Source organism: Vanessa cardui, chromosome 26 (assembly GCF_905220365.1).
Source record: "Vanessa cardui chromosome 26, ilVanCard2.1, whole genome shotgun sequence".
Lineage (NCBI taxonomy): Eukaryota > Metazoa > Arthropoda > Insecta > Lepidoptera > Nymphalidae > Vanessa > Vanessa cardui.
The window spans coordinates 275,463-294,787 of NC_061148.1; the positions used below are offsets into that span (position 1 = coordinate 275,463).

General features: G+C 33.6%; 1 protein-coding gene across 1 annotated transcript in view; it reads left to right on the forward strand.

Moving 5' to 3' along the window:
* The first annotated feature begins 16,789 nt into the window (after positions 1 to 16,789).
* LOC124540759 (hemicentin-1) overlaps positions 16,790 to 19,325 on the forward strand; it is a 476,965-nt gene continuing 474,429 nt past the window's right edge. Inside the window, exon 1 of the mRNA XM_047118466.1 lies at positions 16,790 to 16,949. The gene's annotated coding sequence lies outside the window, so the exon portion shown is untranslated. The remainder of the gene's footprint in view (positions 16,950 to 19,325) is intronic.

The window sequence follows — 19,325 nt, forward strand, 5'->3', positions numbered from 1 at the left end:
GATTGCGGATTTCTTAAAGCGCTATCATCTATGGGTTTTTATTGGAGGTAATGACCATTTACCAAAAGGCGGCCCAATTTTCCCTTCCCATACCATAAAAATAATTAAGTACATGATAAACAAACAAACCGATTTTTATTTATAAAAAACGTTTTAAACTACAAAAATGTTGATCATTTGTAAATAAAAGCAGTATATTAAACATACTTTATTTTTTATTATATTTATAAAAACAACAATATGAGTTAACATAACAAAACGCATATACAATATAACAATAAAATCATTGTGATTTAAGCCTTAACGGTTTTGATACACGAGTAACAGAACAAGCCCAGCCTCCGATGACGTCATCGAGACGACCTACATCTTATTTGCTCGTGATTGGTGGATTCATATTAGGGCGTGCGCGGGAGTTCCTAAGCTGTGATTGTACGGCTGAATGAAAGCCCCCGTCGAGCACAATTGATGAATTACTGCGCCATCTCAGCTGCAGCTTTCAAAACCAACCTACATATTTTTGATTTTTTTAGAATTTGATAACACAAGCTTAAAATTCACTTTTCAACAAATCAATTTTCAAAAAACAAACAAATTTTCAACGTCAACTTATAAGATCTTATCAATACTGCAAGTATATATTTATATAGCAGTATCGAAATCCTCCGTGTCGAGAAGTGTTTACACCGGTTTCCATAGGACCCGGGTTCGATTACCGGCCGAGTTGATGTAGAAAAGTTCACTAGTTTCCTATGTTGTCTTGGGTCTAGGTGTTTGTGGTACCGTCGTTACTTCGGATTTTCCATAATACAAGTGCTTTAGCGACTTAGAGTAGAGTAATGTATGTGATGTCCAATATTTATTATTTATATTATTATTAAAATAAACGGAACGTCAGTGATTTTTTAATTTTATAAATAACTTTGTATAAATTTATGACACTTCTCAGTAGAGGCTCAGTTTTTGGATGGATGTATTTTTATCTTTATATAGATTTGAGTGTTTATATGGATAATATAAGTCTACGAATACTAACTTCACGGATTTGATTATCGTACTGGAATAATTAATTTTGGTAGAAATATTTAAAAGACACACAGTTGATGCTCGTGGGTTTATCTTGATGGAACCTATATTCCAGCGCTATTGGAATTAAATATGATAATTTCATCACCTCCAGGTGATTTAAATAAACACATTCAACCGTACGAGATAAACCAATAAAATGTAGGTACTACAGTTTTGTACAGCTAACTATATTATATAAGGATAACCGACAATGAACATTTTTTTATCCTTTATTTTTTATGATCACATTTGAAGCAATAAAGCATTAATCGTTATCCAATTCAGTACTCTTAGTACAATGTGGATTTAATACGAATCAATAAGACCATTTACAGCATGGAATTTAAATGATTTTTTCGAAGATAGCGGTCATGGCGTTGTCTAATGATAAAAAAAAAAAACTATAGAAGTTGTATGTAAAGATATTCTGTAGTAACAGCATTGCACCCTAGATACTTGTAATTGGGCTTAATCTTGTCCACTATACAATACACTGCGCAGACAGTTCGACCCTTAAGAATAGGCTTTAATATAAATGGCTTGAAGCATTCTCTACAAATCGTTTTCATACGGTCTCTTACTAAAAGTACTGTTTGAAGTTTTACTAGACTCAGAATACTGTAATAAGTTTTATCAATGCTATTGCTTGTTTATTGTGTTAATTTAATGTTTAGTTTTAATAAACATTTTATGATTTTGTTTCGTCACATACATATCGTATATATTATAAAACAAAATTATCCGACCGCGTCTGTCTATCTGTATGTTCGATAAACGCCAAAACCACTGAACTGATTTTCATGCGGCTTTCACAAATAGACATAAGGATTCATAAGGAAGCTTTGGGTATAATTTATTACGGCTTAAACATATACAATAAAATATAAATAAAAAGTAAAAATAAAACATAGTTATGTCCACTCGTGCGAAGCCAGGACGAGACGCTAGTTTATTATATAACAATTTAATAATTATGATAAATATGAGACAACATCACATACATTACTCTGATCCCAATGTAAGTAGCTGAAGCACTTGTGTTTTAACGAAATCAGAAGTAACGACGGTACCACAAACACCTAGACCCAAGACAACATAGAAAACTAATGGTAATCTACATCGACTCGGCCGGGAATCGAACCCGGGACCTCAGAGTGGCGTACCCATGAAAACCGGTGTACACACCACTCGACCATGGAAGTCGTCAATAATGATATATAAATATGTTATTAAATTTTCGATAGTCATTTGTTTTTCTCCTCAATCTATCTGCGTTGAAGCAAATATTACAAGCAAGCGTTGAAATAAAACAGTACTCGGTACGAAGCGAAACAAATGAATCACGAACAATTCTGACTCAAGACAAACAGACGGACAGTTCCTGTATTAGCATATTGGATTACGGGTTTTCATAGCGTGAGAATTCCTTAACTATTTCCTAGTAGAACTACGTACTAACTATTTTCTAGTAGCTATGATTATTTCGGGCAATGGGTAAGTATACCCATCATAGAAGTAAAACTTCTCAGACGAGTTCCACTCTAATTGACCTTGATTTTCATTATCAATTGAATCAATTGCTATTCAATGTTCGAGAAGTTTTGCTTCGAAAACAAAACTTTGTTCTCTGTCAGTCTACGCTATCGACGGCTCAGGTAAATCATTTGAATACCTATAAAATCTTTATTAATATTACAAATGTGATAGTAAATTTGTCTATCTGTCGGTCTGTCGCTATTTCACGACCAAACGGCTGAACGAATTTGATGAATTTTGGTATGAACTCGAACTCCAAGAAAGTACATAGACTACTTTTTTGCCTAACACATGACAACCAACACGCTTAAACGCGAGCAAAGCCAAGGGCGACTATTAGTAAAAAGTAAATATTTTGAGATTCTTATGATATTTTTTTATGATATATATATTGGCGGCCGAGCATATAGGCCACCTGATGGAAAGTGGTCACTATCGCCCATAGACAATGACGCTGTAAGAAATATTAACTATTCCTTACCTCGTCAATGTACCACCAACCTAGGGAACTAAGATGTTATGTCTCTTGTTCTACAGCTACACTGGCTCATTCACCCTTCAAAAAAATTGGCGGTTCAATATCAGATAAGTGGGTGGTAAAAGTAAAAGTGGCGGTCAATGTGCCAACAACCTTTTGAACTAAGATGTTATGTTCCTTGTGCCTGTTGTTACAGTGGCTCACTCACCCATCAAACCAAACTGATGAGTGGGTGGTACCTACCCAGACGGGCTTGCACAAAGCTCTACCACCAAGTATCTAACCACTAAACCATTTAGGCATTTCCGAAATTTTAATTAACGATAATAAGAATCTCTTAACATATTGTTTCAAAAAAGTATGTCCAAAGCCAGACAAAGTCACGGCCTTCGTTTAAGCAAGTATAGACAGTAATAATATTATATTGCTATTATAATAAGGAATGCACGTAGTATTGTATTACAGCTAACAATGATAGCTCTTACGTGCTAAAACTATTAAATACAAAGAACACATAGTTTTGGAAATGACAACGCCTTAGATAGCATCCGTGTATGTAATAGAAGTTGCGATCTGTAAATACCTTGTTCTATTTGACGTAAATAAATTTAATATTAATCTACTAGTGTACAATTATCGTACACGTATAAAAAAAGTAAAAAGTAAAGTAACAGCCTGTAAATTTCCCACTGCTGAGCTAATGGCCTCCTCTCCCAATAAGGAGAGGGCTTGGAGCATTTTCCACCACGCTGTTCCAATGTGGGTTGGTGCAATGCACATGTGGCAGAATTTCAATGAAATTAGACACATGCAGGTTTCCTCACGATGTTTTCCTTCACCGCCGAGCACGAGATGAATGAATCACATGAATATTCAGTGGTGCTTGCCTGGGCTTGAACCCGAAATCATCGGTTAATAAAAAAGGATGTCGCTAGAGTTATTCATTCTAAGAATCCTGTTATTTTGACTAGCAGTGGGTGTAACACAAAACCCACACAAAAAAAAAAAAAACAATTGGAAACAACACGATTCGTTTATTTTCATAACACCCAACTCAATAGTTAAGGCTTATTAAAATAGACGAATTATAGTACAAAATTGAACTCGCGTGAAGAGGGTTCCGTACGATGTTAATATCTCCTAAAATATTGGTCGTATAATGCTCATTGTGGGCTTATTTTTTTCATTAAATATTCATCTACAAACCGATTCAACAAAACTTAATATTGGAGTTAAAAAGTATGTTCTCCCACACATTCCACCTGCAAATGTAAGTTGGTACGCACAATATTGAGTGATTTACCATGTTATTTTAATATCATGGACTTCTTATAGGTTTTCCTATAATCTATAAGGAGAAAACTATTTTCTGATTTTTTTTCAAAATTTTAGGTTCAGTAGTTTCGGAGATAAGGGGGGGGGAATGGTCAATTTTCGTCTATTTTCTTGAATAACTTGGAAACTATTTATTTTAAAATTACAAAAAAATACATTTAAGATCTTCTCAACAAGACCTTTCATTTGCTATGCCACACGATTTAGTTTTCAGAATTTTTTTTTTAAATTTTCTCCTTCCCCCCCAAAAATGACCCCCCATATACAAATTTCATCTGCTCACGTTACACCTCTGTATTTGGGTTACAGGAATTGATATGTGTACCAAATTTCAACTTAATCGGTTTAATAGATTCGGAGATAATAGACTGTAAGCGACGGACGGACAGACACACGAGTGATCCTATAAGGGTTCCGTTTTTGTATTCAGACGTACGGAACCCTAAAAATAATGTAAGTATATTTAATATAGTAGTATTATAGCCCAGTCACGCTCGGTCCAGGACTTTCATTTTAAGAAGCTTTGCAACTTATTTCACCTACTCTAGCTTAGAGCTGAGATGTTATGACGCGTGCATCTTAACCGATGATTTTGGGTTCAAACCCAGGCAAGCACAACTCGTGAAAACATCGTGAGGAAACCTGCATGTGTCTAATTTGGAACCCGCATTGGAACAGCGTGGTGGAATATGTTTCAAACCCTCTCCCTAATGGGAGAGGAGGCCTTGGCCCAGCAGTGGGAAATTTACAGGCTTTTAGCTTTGTTGCACATGTGTCAGCTTAATATTCGATACTTTGTCATGTTTTATTTCATTACTAAGCACAAGATCATTTATAAGCACAAATTAAGCACATGAAAATTCAACACTATATGCCCTGAGTCAGTCATCAGCTAAGATTCACGTGTTTACCGCTGGGCAATTTAATTATATAATACACAATACATCTATTCTGACGACGGCCTCCGTGGTCGAGTAGTGTGTACACCAGTTTTTATGGGTACGCCACTCCGAGGTCCCGGGTTCGATTCCCGGCCGAGTCGATGCAGAAAAATCATTAGTTTTCTATGTTGTCTTGGGTCAGGGTGTATGTGGTGCCATCGTTACTAGCTTCATTGGGATCAGAGTAATGTATGTGATGTTATACAATATTTATTCTAATAAATTAGCTTTATAATACATAAACTACCACTAAAAAGTGCTGCAAGTTTCGGAGAAAAAGTTTAATTATAATATTACTACATAACTACTTCGTAGACCAGTCTGCTTTATATTTAGACTATTAATAATAAATTCTAAAGATCTCTTCCGTTATATAGTTCACATTAAAGAGTATTTTATAATTTTTTGATAAACAAACATGCCAGTTCTGATAAGTTCTGCTCTGTGGTAGATTACTCGGTACATTCGTTGATGTTAATTTGGAGAGAGATCGTATAATACTGAGATGCATTTGAGACCGTATTATCTAAAATAGGTTTAAACGTCCGAATACTGTTTAAATTATACTTATGAATAGGCCAAGCTAGGTACCAACCTAGCTGGGCTGGTCATCTAGTCATCAGTTATAGTAGCGATAGGTAAATTAATAATTTAACAGGGATTGATTTTGTAATTTACTATTAAATACTTATACTTTGGTTTTTTATGCTATATGTTGGCGGAGAAACACGGCCACTTTAGGGTAAGGGGTCACAACCGCCCATAGACAATGGCGCTGTTAGAAACATTAACCATTTCCTTACATCGCCAATGCGTCACCAACCTTAGGAACTAAGATGTTATGTCTGTTGTTCTACAGTTACGCTGGCTCGCCCTTCAAACCGTAACACAACAATACTGAGAACTGTTATTTGGTGGTACAATATCTGATGAGTGGGTGGTAAAAGTAAAAGTAAAATTTGAATAGTAGCAGTGTCATTTGATATTGGTTTTTCGAAAAGTCTCAACTTTGATATGTATAAATACCAAATCACATCGCGCAGTATTAAAGTCAATATCGCTCCGTAGAGCTATAATCAAATAACTTTAAAGATAAAATCAGTAATTCGATTATCCAAAGAAGACTACGTCCACTGTAAAATTAGCAAGAATCGCTGATGACTGAAGTTTCTCTGATTAACGATTGCCAATAAATTACCTTTAATTATGTTATTTCTGATCAAAACAATTCAACGTTATTAATGAAAGAAGTATTCTATCGAAAACTTTATTGCGTTTTGTATCGATACTAAATATTATTGAACTTTTCGAACTAAGTTCATAAAAACAAACCATTAAATTATATAACAAGAGTTAACATGTAAAACAAAACAAAGGGAAAACATCAAACTTTATTTCATAGACATATACAATGTACTTTTTCGTATTTAGGAAACTTACTTTGAAATGGCCCAGTGGTTAGAACGCGTGCATCTTAACCGATGTTTGCGGGTTCAAATCCAGGCAAGCACCATTATATATATGTGCTTAATTTGTGTTTATAATTCATCTCGTGCTCGGCGGTGAAGGAAAACATCGTGAGGAAACCTGCATGCGTCTAATTTCATCGAAATTCTGCCACATGTGCATTCCACTAACCCGCAGTGGAACAGCGTGGTGGACCTCTCCTTAATGGAAAAGGAGGCCTTATCTCAGTTACTTTACTTCGAAATATCCGTCAGCACAACCAGAATCATAATGAAAAACAACATATTATACTTTATTCGAACAGGCTATCACAAATACAGTAATAATTAGATAGTAATAGCCTGAAAATTTGTAAATTTCCCACAGCTGGGCTAAGTCCTCCTCTCCCTTCGACGAGAAGTTTAGGAGCATATTCCAATACGCTGCTCCAATGTCGGTTGGTGGATACCGATGTGGCAGAATTTAGACACATAGGTAGGTTTCCTTACGATGTTTTCCGACGAACTCGAGATGAATTATAATTTCAAATGAAGCATGAAAATTCTGTGGTAATAGCCTGGGTTTGAACTCGCAGTCGTAGGTTAAATCGTGTTCTAATCAGAAGGCAGTCTTGGATCGAATAATAATTATTATCAATAATAATAATATTGTTACATTTATTTAATTAAATGTATAATTGCCAACAGTTGGAATGTAGATTCAGACCGATTAAGCTCCAGACGCCTCTCGAGAGGAAAATTTGCAGTGAACAGTTGACCGAATTACATCTATCACAATGTTTTCTTACACAACCAACGTCATCCCAGGTGAATTATAAACAATAGATATGCAGGCGTCATAGGCAGATATGCAAATGGACCACCCCATGGTAAGCGGCCTCACGATCGCCCATTGACACTGGCAGTGTAAGCTCATGAGATAAGATCTTATGTTTCTCGTGTCTGTACACTGACTTACTTAAGTTTCTTGCCGGTTCTTCTCGGTAGAATCTACTTTGCGATTTGCGGTAGCTTCACTTAATATAGTTGTTAAATGACAATTTCAAAATTGCTTGTAAAAGCCAACTTGAATAGAGTTTATTTTGATTATTTATGGTTCCCTCTAGAATATTTCACGGAAGAACTACAAACAAAAATAAAATGAATACATGCAAAAGCTATCGCTTTTAACTTGAAACTGTAATCTTTGACTCATTAATATTTCTAGATTTAAATAAGAATAAAAGTGTAACAAAGAAATGTACTAATTAAATCACGAAATTATCGTTTAAATCCAACTCGCTTTCTCGATTAAAACTTGAAATATAAAAAAGAAATATTGAAAGCTATTTAATATGCTAATTCCCGTTTACGTAGTTAGTAACGTCGGATAGTTTAATTCAACGCTGGGGAACTATGAATATTCTATGTGGGCCTTAGAGCTCCTTTTCACTTTAATATCAGATGATGTATCGATTTATTGCTTTGAAATTTAAAACGCTGTCCTTATTGATTTGTGAAACGGTTCATTTTCTGGCGTCTGTAGTAAAGTGTTTTTGGGGGTCTGTATCTGCTATGTGTAGCATAATTATCAAAGAAGTAATTTGTTTTTAATGTCCTTTGTATGAGTCTAAGTTAATCGGATCGAAGATTGTGGAAGGGAAGTTGAATCGTTATTATTCATCTCATTAACGACGGCCAAGGAAAATATCTTTTGAAAACCTTACGGAACCTATCTACCTATGTCATTGTGACATAATTATGAACAATTTTTTTTCAAGAGAAGAGATTTATTTTGCCCAACAGTAGGCAGTTTTATCTAAAGAATGTTTACTTATGACAAAATGGATTTTAAGGTTTTTATTGTTTAACACAAGGTTGTATTTTTCTTCAAGGTCTTGACCAACTTTTATTAAATTGTAGTCATGTACGATATTATTGAACGTATAGAATTCGAAAATGTTTAATTAAAAAAAAAATCAAATCTTCGAACAGTTTTAAGGATTCCCGATCATACTTCAACTGTTATAATTGAATTTACGTAGTTGGTAAATCATTAGAGAAAATATTTTATTTACTTTTGCAAAAGGAAATTAAAAAACATCAAATAAATTAATCATTTTATCAATTTATTTGCTAGTATAAATTTGATTCTTAAATATATGAAAATAAGACTTATATTCGCTTGATTGCTGTTGGTATTTTAATTGATTAAAGAATGTACAAGCTATATTCAATATGATTAACTAAAGGAATAAATATCATACGTAATACAAAGGCTTAACTAATTAGTAAGCTTCAGATAGCTGTGAAATACTTTTACTTGGATCCTGCGATGACAGACTCAAGTGGCAAAATGTTATATATTACTCGTCCTCAGCAAATCCGTTATGTGTCTGTTTTCAACGCTATCTCCTTAAACCTACCTAAGGTTCATGTTATTTTGGTTAAAGATCATTGTCCTGATCGATTACGGCCACGACAGCTAACCTTAAGAAATCCCCCCCCCCCCCCCCCCGCACTACACAACAGCAACAGCCTGTAAATTCCCATTGCAGGGCTAAAGGACTCCTCTCCCTTTAAGGAGAAGGTTTGGAACATATTCCACCACGCTGTTCCAATGCGGGTTGGTGGAATACACATGTGGCAGAATTTCAATGAAATTTGTCACACGCAGGTTTCCTCACAATGTTTTTCCTTCACCGCTGAGCACGAGATGAATAATAAAGACAAATTAAGCACATGAATCAGCGGTAATTGCCTGGATTTGAACCCGCAATCATCGGTTAAGATGCACGCGTCGGAAAATATGTTACAACTGAAAGAATTGGTTCAGACGCAGCACAAGCTGCTTTAAGCCCTTTCGTAGAAGCGTACTTCCAACTTCTGGGTTGGGGTACTTAAATTTTTTTGGCCAGAAATCCCAATAGCTTGTCGTTTGAGCCCTGGACGTTGAGATATGAATCTCGCACATAGCCCAATTTGCATTCAATTAATGATTTTTTTTTAGTTTATTGTGGAACTTTTGTCCTACATAGATATGTCAGTCCCAAATAAATGTATAGCAAATAGGATATATAAAAGACTTGGATTACATCAGTCTTTGATACCTAAAGCACTAAAATTATATAGTAACTATTACTGAAAAAGAGTGACTATTGAGTGTACATACTCCTAATAATACCTACATTCCAAGTAAGTATAGCTTTAGTACGATTGATGTTATAAAATAACGATTTTAAAGACATAGTAAGGGCCGGTAGAAAAATATATTTTGACTTCAATTTCGGTCCTTATGATACCCACGCGTTAAAGAGTAGTGTCTTTATTATTCTTTTTTAATGTCAAAAGTAGGCGGATGGCAAATGGATATCCTAATTATTTAAAAGTACATGCCCCTAGATGAATAAGGTTTATTTTACTCAAAAACAGATTAGGTGTGGTATTTTTATAAAAGGTGGTAAGCGGTTACCACTGATAAATGACATTGGAGCTAGAAATGTTTACCATTTACAATGACAGTGCACTGCCAATCTTAGCAACTAAAATTCTTTGAGCTTGTAGTTCAAACTGACTCACTAAACCTTCATTCAACAATACTTGTGTGTGTTATGTGTAAGTTATTTGGCGTTAAAATGTGTTTTGGGTGGGTGGTACCTACCTAAAATCCTACCACTAAGTAGAAGTAGTGTGTTTCTCGTATAATAATACAAAACACCTTTATAATATAACAAAAATTAATCTATATTACAAATATTCACATTAAGTTACTAGGAGACAGGTGCCAGAAAAGACAGAGATAGATATATATGTCCGTCGCACTGCACCTGACACGTTACGTCACAGCAGGTGGCGTAAAGCCGTTAATGCCACAGTCTAAATTAAACCCATACCATGTTCCTTGCATACTGTGCTTATAGCGAAATAACGTTTGGTATATTTTTAGCGTATATCGATTGGCAGATGGCAGGCGCGTGCGGTGATGTGTGCAGGATTAGACAAAAAAATATTAAAATAGTTCAACAATAGCTAAGGCTTACATACTAGGTTTTTGAAGATATGCTGTTCTCATACAATTATTATTATTTAAATGAAATAAAGACTGACTAATTTTTTTTATATTACTTTGGCACGCTTATTGATCACTTATAGATCTATGTGTGTGTAATTAAGAAAATATAAGATGAAGCTTTGCAACTGCTTGACAAAGATGTACGTAATTAGTTTATGGATTTGAAGTGTAAGTACATATCAACACGCCACTGAAGTTTGAGATATATTTGGTCGAATTTCATTCGAAATGTAGTTCCCTTCAGTGTCTTCTTTCAACGCTGTACACGAGACCAATTAAATAGATAAGGTATATCTAGAATTAATATTTACATGGATTTAAACTGGCGATTTTCAAATAAAATCAACCTGTACTTTACACTGGGTCATTTCGATAGAATCATTAATATTTTAAAATATAATTTGTATCACATAATATAATATGTATCACAATATATTTAAAGATTATTTTTTACTAATATATTACAAGAAGAGTAAGTTAATTTTTAACATTATATGAATACATTTTTATATATCAAGATGCACTAGTATATAAAAAATGTTGCAAAGAAAAAAATGTATTTCAATAATGTAGTGGTAAGCCTTGATGGTGAGTCTTATATGTGATGTATATGTAGCGAATAACGGGCAACATACCGAGCCATTCGATGGCACGTCACCGCAAGTGTGGGTCACCCTTAACTCACCGCACATCGACTTGCATCGCATAGACCTGAGAACTCGTTCGTATTTAGTTATCCACTCTGTATTATATATAACGACTGACCCCGACTTCGCAAGATTACTTGATATATATCGTTACCAAATTACACCAAATCATTATAAATTATAGTCTATGTATTATTCTGATGTATAACCTATATTACTGTAAAATTTCATCCAAATCCATTCAGTAGTTTTTTCGTGAGAGAGTAACAAACATACATGTATCCATCCTCACAAGCTTTAGACATTTTTAATTTTACGGTTTCGTAAATTCAAATCGTTTATAAAAAATACATTGGTAAATAAGGCATATTATTCGATACAAGATTTTGTAGATGATAAAAAATCTTAGAATTATTACTTGTTGACTTCCAGTTCTACATTACATATATATATAATAGTATTTAACTAATATGATTGTACTTTTTAAATGTTGAAAAAGAGTAACTACTGAGTTTCTTGCCGGTTCTTCTCCGTATAATATACTTCCGAACCGGTGGTAGCTTCACTGAATTGTAAAATGACGATTCAAAAATGCCTGTAAAAGCGCACTTGAATAAAGTTTATTTTGATTTGATTTTATCATTTATAATATTAGTAGGATGTATCAAAAGGCTTGGTTGGTTTGGTCCAAGATCTAATGAAAAGGTTTGTAAGTAGGTGTCAATAAAATATTAAATCGTTGACGATAATATTAGCGCGATACAAAATAAAATGGAAAATTAAATAGTTATATAGTACAAAATATTATTAAAGTTTTGAATGAAAAGTAAAAAAAGTTGATGGTTAAAACGCTTGGAAGTTAAAAAGAAAAATAACAAAAGTAAAACAGTCTTCAATCAGAAACATTTTACTCAAACGTTTCTAAGTTACAACGTGACATTCATTCATTGACAATTAAAAGAGTTGCCTTAAGATTTCACCTTAGCCGATGCTATTGTTCATTTGAGGCTGAATCTGCACGTGCTTGATTCGTGTTTATAATTTATCTCGTTTTCAGCATAAGGGTACCAATATGCTTACATATACATACATCATCAGCCCGTTTTTGTCCACTGCTGGACATAGACCTCTCCAAGTGCTCGCCACTGTGGTCTTTCTCCGGCTACTCGCATGCAGCTCCTGCCTGCCACCTTGCGTATATCGTCACTCCACCGTGGACCTGAGGACGTCCTACACTACGTTTGCCGAGACGCGGTCTCCACTCTAGAACACGTTTTCCCCACCGGTTGTCGGTTCTACGACAGATATAACCAGCTCACTGCCACTTCAGCTTGCTAATCCGGTGGGCTATGTCTTATGACTTTGGTTCTTTGACGGATCACCTCATTCCTGATGCGATTTCCCTTTCCATAGCACGCTGAGCGAGTTTCAACTGGTGGACTAGCCTTGTGGCTAGTGTCCACGTTTCGGCTCCATATGTCAATATGCTTATCCTGCAAATATCAGATAAAAATCTGCCACATATGTATCAGAGGAAGTGTGAGATCGTCCTTATTATCAGAAATGGAGTCCTTAGTCCAGTTAGATCTAGAATCGCTTGGTTTTGTCTTTGTAGATTTGACTAAGTCTGAATGCAAAAAGGACTAATGTCTTCAAGTAGCTTCAACTCTTATGACTTTTCCAAATCGAAATTAAGTCGTACAGGATTATTTTTAGTATCATTCTCGTGATATTTAATATTGACACTTTCTCTTCGTCTGATGTACAATGCCTATTGTTATAATGTAATAAAGTCAAATATTACGTCACTCCGAAAACGACTAATTCATTCCATCCATTGTCTGCCTTTGAAACGAGACGTAATAAAGTCTAAATCGCGCTATTGATGTTTTTTAACTTATTTATATAAAACACTGACTATTGATAATAACTTTGTGTAGGAGTATTACAATTTGTTATTGATTGACAATATTTTACCGGTTCAGAAAGAAACATCTCAGACTTGAGAAGAACTGAAAAAAGAAATCAGCATTTTTATCAAATTTGTGTTTTAATAGAAATTGTTTATATACGAATCGACCTGAAGACGTTTCATTCCCAAGGCGTGCTATCATCTTTGAAGTCGTCAGTGTTCTAATAAAAGGTTATTATTATGGAATAAAAACGTTCTTTAAAACTCTATAAACAGAATAGGTCAATGGTCTAAAAATATATTATGAAGTTAATTAAATATCCCAGGATCAATTCCAGCCGAAGTTCGCATTTATGTTTATTAAGGAATACATATGTACCAAATAATTCACTTTTCACCAGACTGATATACTATAAAATTAATGAAGAGCTATATAAGTTATATAAGATAACTTTGTGCTAGAGAGTCAGGGATTGGGTAGCACTCAATAATCATAATTATATTTACCCAATAATGTATGCATATTGAAATAATTGTTTTACAAGCGATTCTTAAAGATAGGCAAGGATATCGATTTCCGAATATTATATTATTATATCAAATCAATTTAATTCAAGTAAACTTCACAATGAAGAGTTTTTGAATCGTCAATAATTAAATGCTACCACCGTTTCGAATAGCAGCTTCTAGCGAGAAGAAACGGCAAGAAACTCGCATAGTTGCTCTTTTCATATAAACAAATTTACAATGCTGTTATTTACAGTAATTGGTGTCCTATGATGGAACCCAAGCCTACCTCCAGGCGTTTCTTTCCAAAAAGTACTCTTTTAATGAATACCTAATATGATTTACTTATTCATTTAATAATCTTTTTAAATTTTAAAAATGGTAAATTGATTATATTTATGTGTATCATTCGGATGTTGTTATGTGTAGTTTATTATTATATTGTAATATTAGTCTTAAGCTTTTATCACTGTCCACAGACAACCTTTGGGCGAGCCTTTTTGTTCATTATTGCACCCAATAATTATTGTGTAATATGTTTTGTAGGTATATAATATTATCCAATCACAACATGTTTTATTCTTTTTTTTTCTCGCTGGAATCCAATCACACCTAAAATATACGGGTCCTATATAAAAGTTTAGGAAGAGATCAGATAAATTGACAATTATATTACGAACACAAGGTTTATGCATTACCTGCTATTGCACGCCGCTTTGCTCGCATGGAAGTTTAATATTATATTTACAGATCAACTTATCTCTTAAAAAAATCAGTTTCATGTTTCTTTTTTTTAAAATGGCATCTTTTCATACTTTTAACCCTAGATATATCAAGGTACATTATAAAATAACGATGGTGTGTTGTAGTTTTATATTGAAAATATATTCACGAAGAGTTTTTTTTAATATCCTTGAATTTTTTAATATAAAATCTTTTTTAGCCAAAGGAAATATAATTGTACGGTATTCTTAAATCAATATTTAAATTAAATATAAGAATTCCTACAGCCTTATTAAATTTTGACGCACTCTCAACCATATTATACGCGAAGGGTTATTTACAATCTCAGAGCAAGAGATTCCCTTCAGGATATTTGGAAAAGGTATACTGAGGCATCACAATACATTATCGATAATATTATATACATATGTGTAATGACGTAAAATTTATAAACATAAGGAATAAAAAAACAGTCAAGCAATGTTAGCTTCTATAGTAAAATGGTATAAATATTTTTAGTGTTAAGAATTAATATTTGATAAAAATAAATTATATAGATGACAAAATCGCATGGATTTACCAGAACAATAATTTAATAGAAATATGATAAGTATAGTTATTGAATTTAATTTTTGTGGTTGACTCGATAAAAATAAATAAATGAATAAAGGAAATACTAAGTTTCTTGTCGGTTCTTCTCGGTAGAATCTATTTACCGAACCGGTGGTGGTAGCTTCACTTAATACAGTTCTTAAATTTCATCGAAATTCTGCCACATATGCACTCCACCAACCCACATTGGAACAGCGTGGTGGAATATGTTCCAAACCCTCTCCTTAATGGAAGAGGAGGCCTTATCCCAGCTGTGGGAAATTTACAGGCTGTTACTTTACTTTAAAAAAAATGATTTAATATATTTGATATGAACGAACATAATACACTTTTATACAAAGACTTAACTGTTGACTAAAACGATCACCAAAACTAAAAATTCACGTTCAATTGTATTCTTCTTTCTTTTTTTAATTTTAAAGCCTTCGAATGGCGAACTGCTGGATAGACTTGCTTTTGTGGAGAAGGATTTAAAGATCAATCAACGACTGTGAAGCGAGCGAGTACAAACGGCTCAATATTTATTTAAATACCCGAAGTTCCCTCTGTGTTTTCCTTCCATGAGATAAACGGTAAAGTATCCAACTCAGCACTAAATCGTTTGAAAAATATATAACAATGCAACAGTTTGTAAACGACTGCAGGCTACATTCCTCTAAAGAAGAAGACGTGAAATTTTCACCACGCTGCTTCTGTGTGGGATGGTGGAGCATTTCTCCATCGTCGTCAAACATATATCACATTTGTAATTCAGTTGAACTTGTTTATATTTGAACCCAAAATCAAAGTTAACATTTGAATGTTTTAACAATAAAGCCATGAAGGCTCTTAAAAGATATAAAGGTATCTAAGCTAAAACCACTCGATAGATATGTTTATACATGTTATTATTAATTTCACTTTATTTAATTCGAATAAACTGTGACAAAAGCGGATTTTTTGTATTGGATAATTATAATGCTTACGCTTGACAATCATCATACATCAGGTAGGTATCGTTGCAGGATAAAACGCACTCTCCAACTGTTTATTATATAGGAGAACTTTGTACGAGTTCGTGTAAGCAGGAGGATGTAAAATTTTGGTTCCCAAGGATATCATTGATGTTAAGAGTTGTTAACATTTCTTCCAGTGCCAATGTATGCCATAGGCGATGTTGTTACCGGTTACAACGAATGTCCCATTAGTGCAAACGCTTATACATTTTATATAAACGTGATGACAATTGCCAAATCTGCACGAATCGCGTGATTTCAACGCCGCAAAGCCTTGTTTTAAACAATCTATTATATTAATAACAATAGACACACATACACTTACATTAACACTAAAAACGCAATGTAGAAAAGTTAAAGGAACCAAAATGTAGGGCATGGTACTTCAAGCTTGTCTTTACCGAATTCTGTTGACCTGAAGAGCACGCACACAGACGCGAAACAACCCCTGTGTACGGCACACACCCACACAGCCCCTGGGCCGGGCGCACCAAGCTTCAGTATCGGTTTGACCGCCGTGCGGTGCGGACGTGTCGCGTGTTCGAATGATATTACGTACGATTTCATGCGGTTAACAATTCTGTGATTTAAATAAAATAAACGCGGGAAGTGCTCTCTGTGATACGATGGAATACAATTGATGTGTGTGTGATCTGATTTTGGAACGTAGAAAAAAATGTAAGTTATTTTTGTGATTTGTGGTTTGTCCGTTTCGATTTCACGTTTCGTATAAATAAAGTGCCGATTATCACATGTTGACAGCGTATTTACCTAAATTTGAGTATTATTAGACAGTGCGATTTATTAAAGTTCACAGTAAAACGTGAAACAAACTGTTAAGAAATATTGTGAAATGGAAATTTTGATTTTCCCGATTGTTATATTTTTTTATCATTAATTAAATTTTTATTTGAATATATTGGATATAATATTATTATAATTAATGCATGCGATATATATTTTTTTATAAATCTCCAAATTTCTTTTTATGATTTTATATCATATTAAAATAAGCTTCGAACTTTAAGTGCATTATAGAAAATTTATTCCTGCTTCCCATACATACAATTACATTAAAACGAAATGACTAACATACAGATTTAGTGTTGGAGAGCGAACGGCCAACAATTTAATTTGCTCTACATAGAGCTTTACACAAAATCTTTGCTAGATTATTTAACGTGCGCTTCTGATGTTTTTAAATTTAGAACTCTTTGGAAATATAATTTTGTTACAATACAATAGAATACATACATACAGTTACTGAAACGAATTCGATTTTTATTTAAATATCGAACACTTTGGACAGTAAATTAAATAAAAAAAAATGTAATGTATTTGAGAATATGGACATGACTTCGTATAAATTGGCATTTGTGAGAATGGTTTATAAATAAACGGAGAAATGTAGAAGTTTTTGATAAACGATTTTGCAGTAAAAATCTTGATATATACGTTTGTTTATCATATTAGATATGTCTCAATGTGCTTCTTACGAGAATACACATAAAATGCTTTAAATTATAGTATTAATAAATACCTTTATTTAATATTAAAGTTATTGATTTCAGGATTTACCATGTTTTTTATTTTTGTTCGGTGGAGTGTAGTGGAGTGGAGTGGTAAATATCGCGAAATCAATAACTTTAATAATAAAAATAACCATGTTAATTTAAAACCTTTATTTACGATATATACTTATTATTGTTTGTTGTTATAAAAGTTTTTGATTCGAAAACATTTTAATTGCTAAACAATATTGATATACGAGTTACAACTTATGTTTCTGTACTTGCGTTTGTAATTAAATTTCTGAAAATTTGCAAATAATTTTTGATCTAACAATAATAAATTGACAATATCGTATCTACATTATCTATACTGATAATATAAATGTGAAAGTAACGCTGTCTGTCTGTCACATTTTCAAGACTAAACTAATGAATCGAATTTGATGAAATTTTGTGTAAAGCAAGTTTGAATACGACAGGTCACAGGATATAGGTTACTTTTTCACCTAACTCATGATAACCGAACTCCCTAAAATGCGATCGAATTCGCGGATGTAAGCTAGTCAAGATAATACAAACAAATTGAAAATATACTTAATTCAATAAAAATAAAGCTGAGGAGAGTCTAGTAAATCAGTAATTACTCATTTCCACCAAAATTATAACTTAGGAATCATTATTAATATTTATATGTTTTCTGAAAATCACCTACCAACCGGGGGCTTTTTTATCATCTGTAATATATTGCGACACATTTTATCCTTTTGTGTGTATTATTCATTATTAATAAGTACCTCCCACTCAATTTTAATAGGCCAAGTTATTTTTAACATACCCTATTAAAATTTAAAGCTCATATCAAAAATAACATTGGTAAATAAATAAAATTACTGAATACATGATTATATTAAAGAAATATAAAACATTATTCGAGGCTCATATACTTTAATAGGCTTTCGAGAGCAATTTTAAATCGTCGTAAAAGGTTAATCAAGTATACTACCGCCAGCGGTAGTATTTAGAACTTTTTTGTTCTGATCTGAAGAGATTGAGCCAGTATAGCACAAGGCCATAACATCTTAGTTCACAAGGATGGTGGCAAATTGCTTTACATGACTTACCTAAATTATAAAAGTAAAGTAACAGCCCGTAAATTTCCCACTACTGGGATAAGGCCTCCTCTTCCTTTAAGTAAAGAGTTTGGAACATATTCCACCACGCTGTTCCAATGCGAGTTGGTGGAATGCACATGTGGCAGAATTTCGGTGAAATTAGAAACATGCAGGTTTCCTCACGATGTTTTCCTTCTCTGCCGAGCACGAGATGAATTATAAACACAATTTAAGCACATATATACAGTGGAGCTTGCCTGGATTTGGACGCGCAATCATCGGTTAAGATGCACGCGTGTTACCACTGGGCCATCTCAGGTCATAACTACATCATCATAGATGATTAAAATTTCATACTGGTGATGACTGCTTACCATCTGGTGATACATTTACCGGCTTACCTGTACAATAAAGCCTTACTCGAATATAAA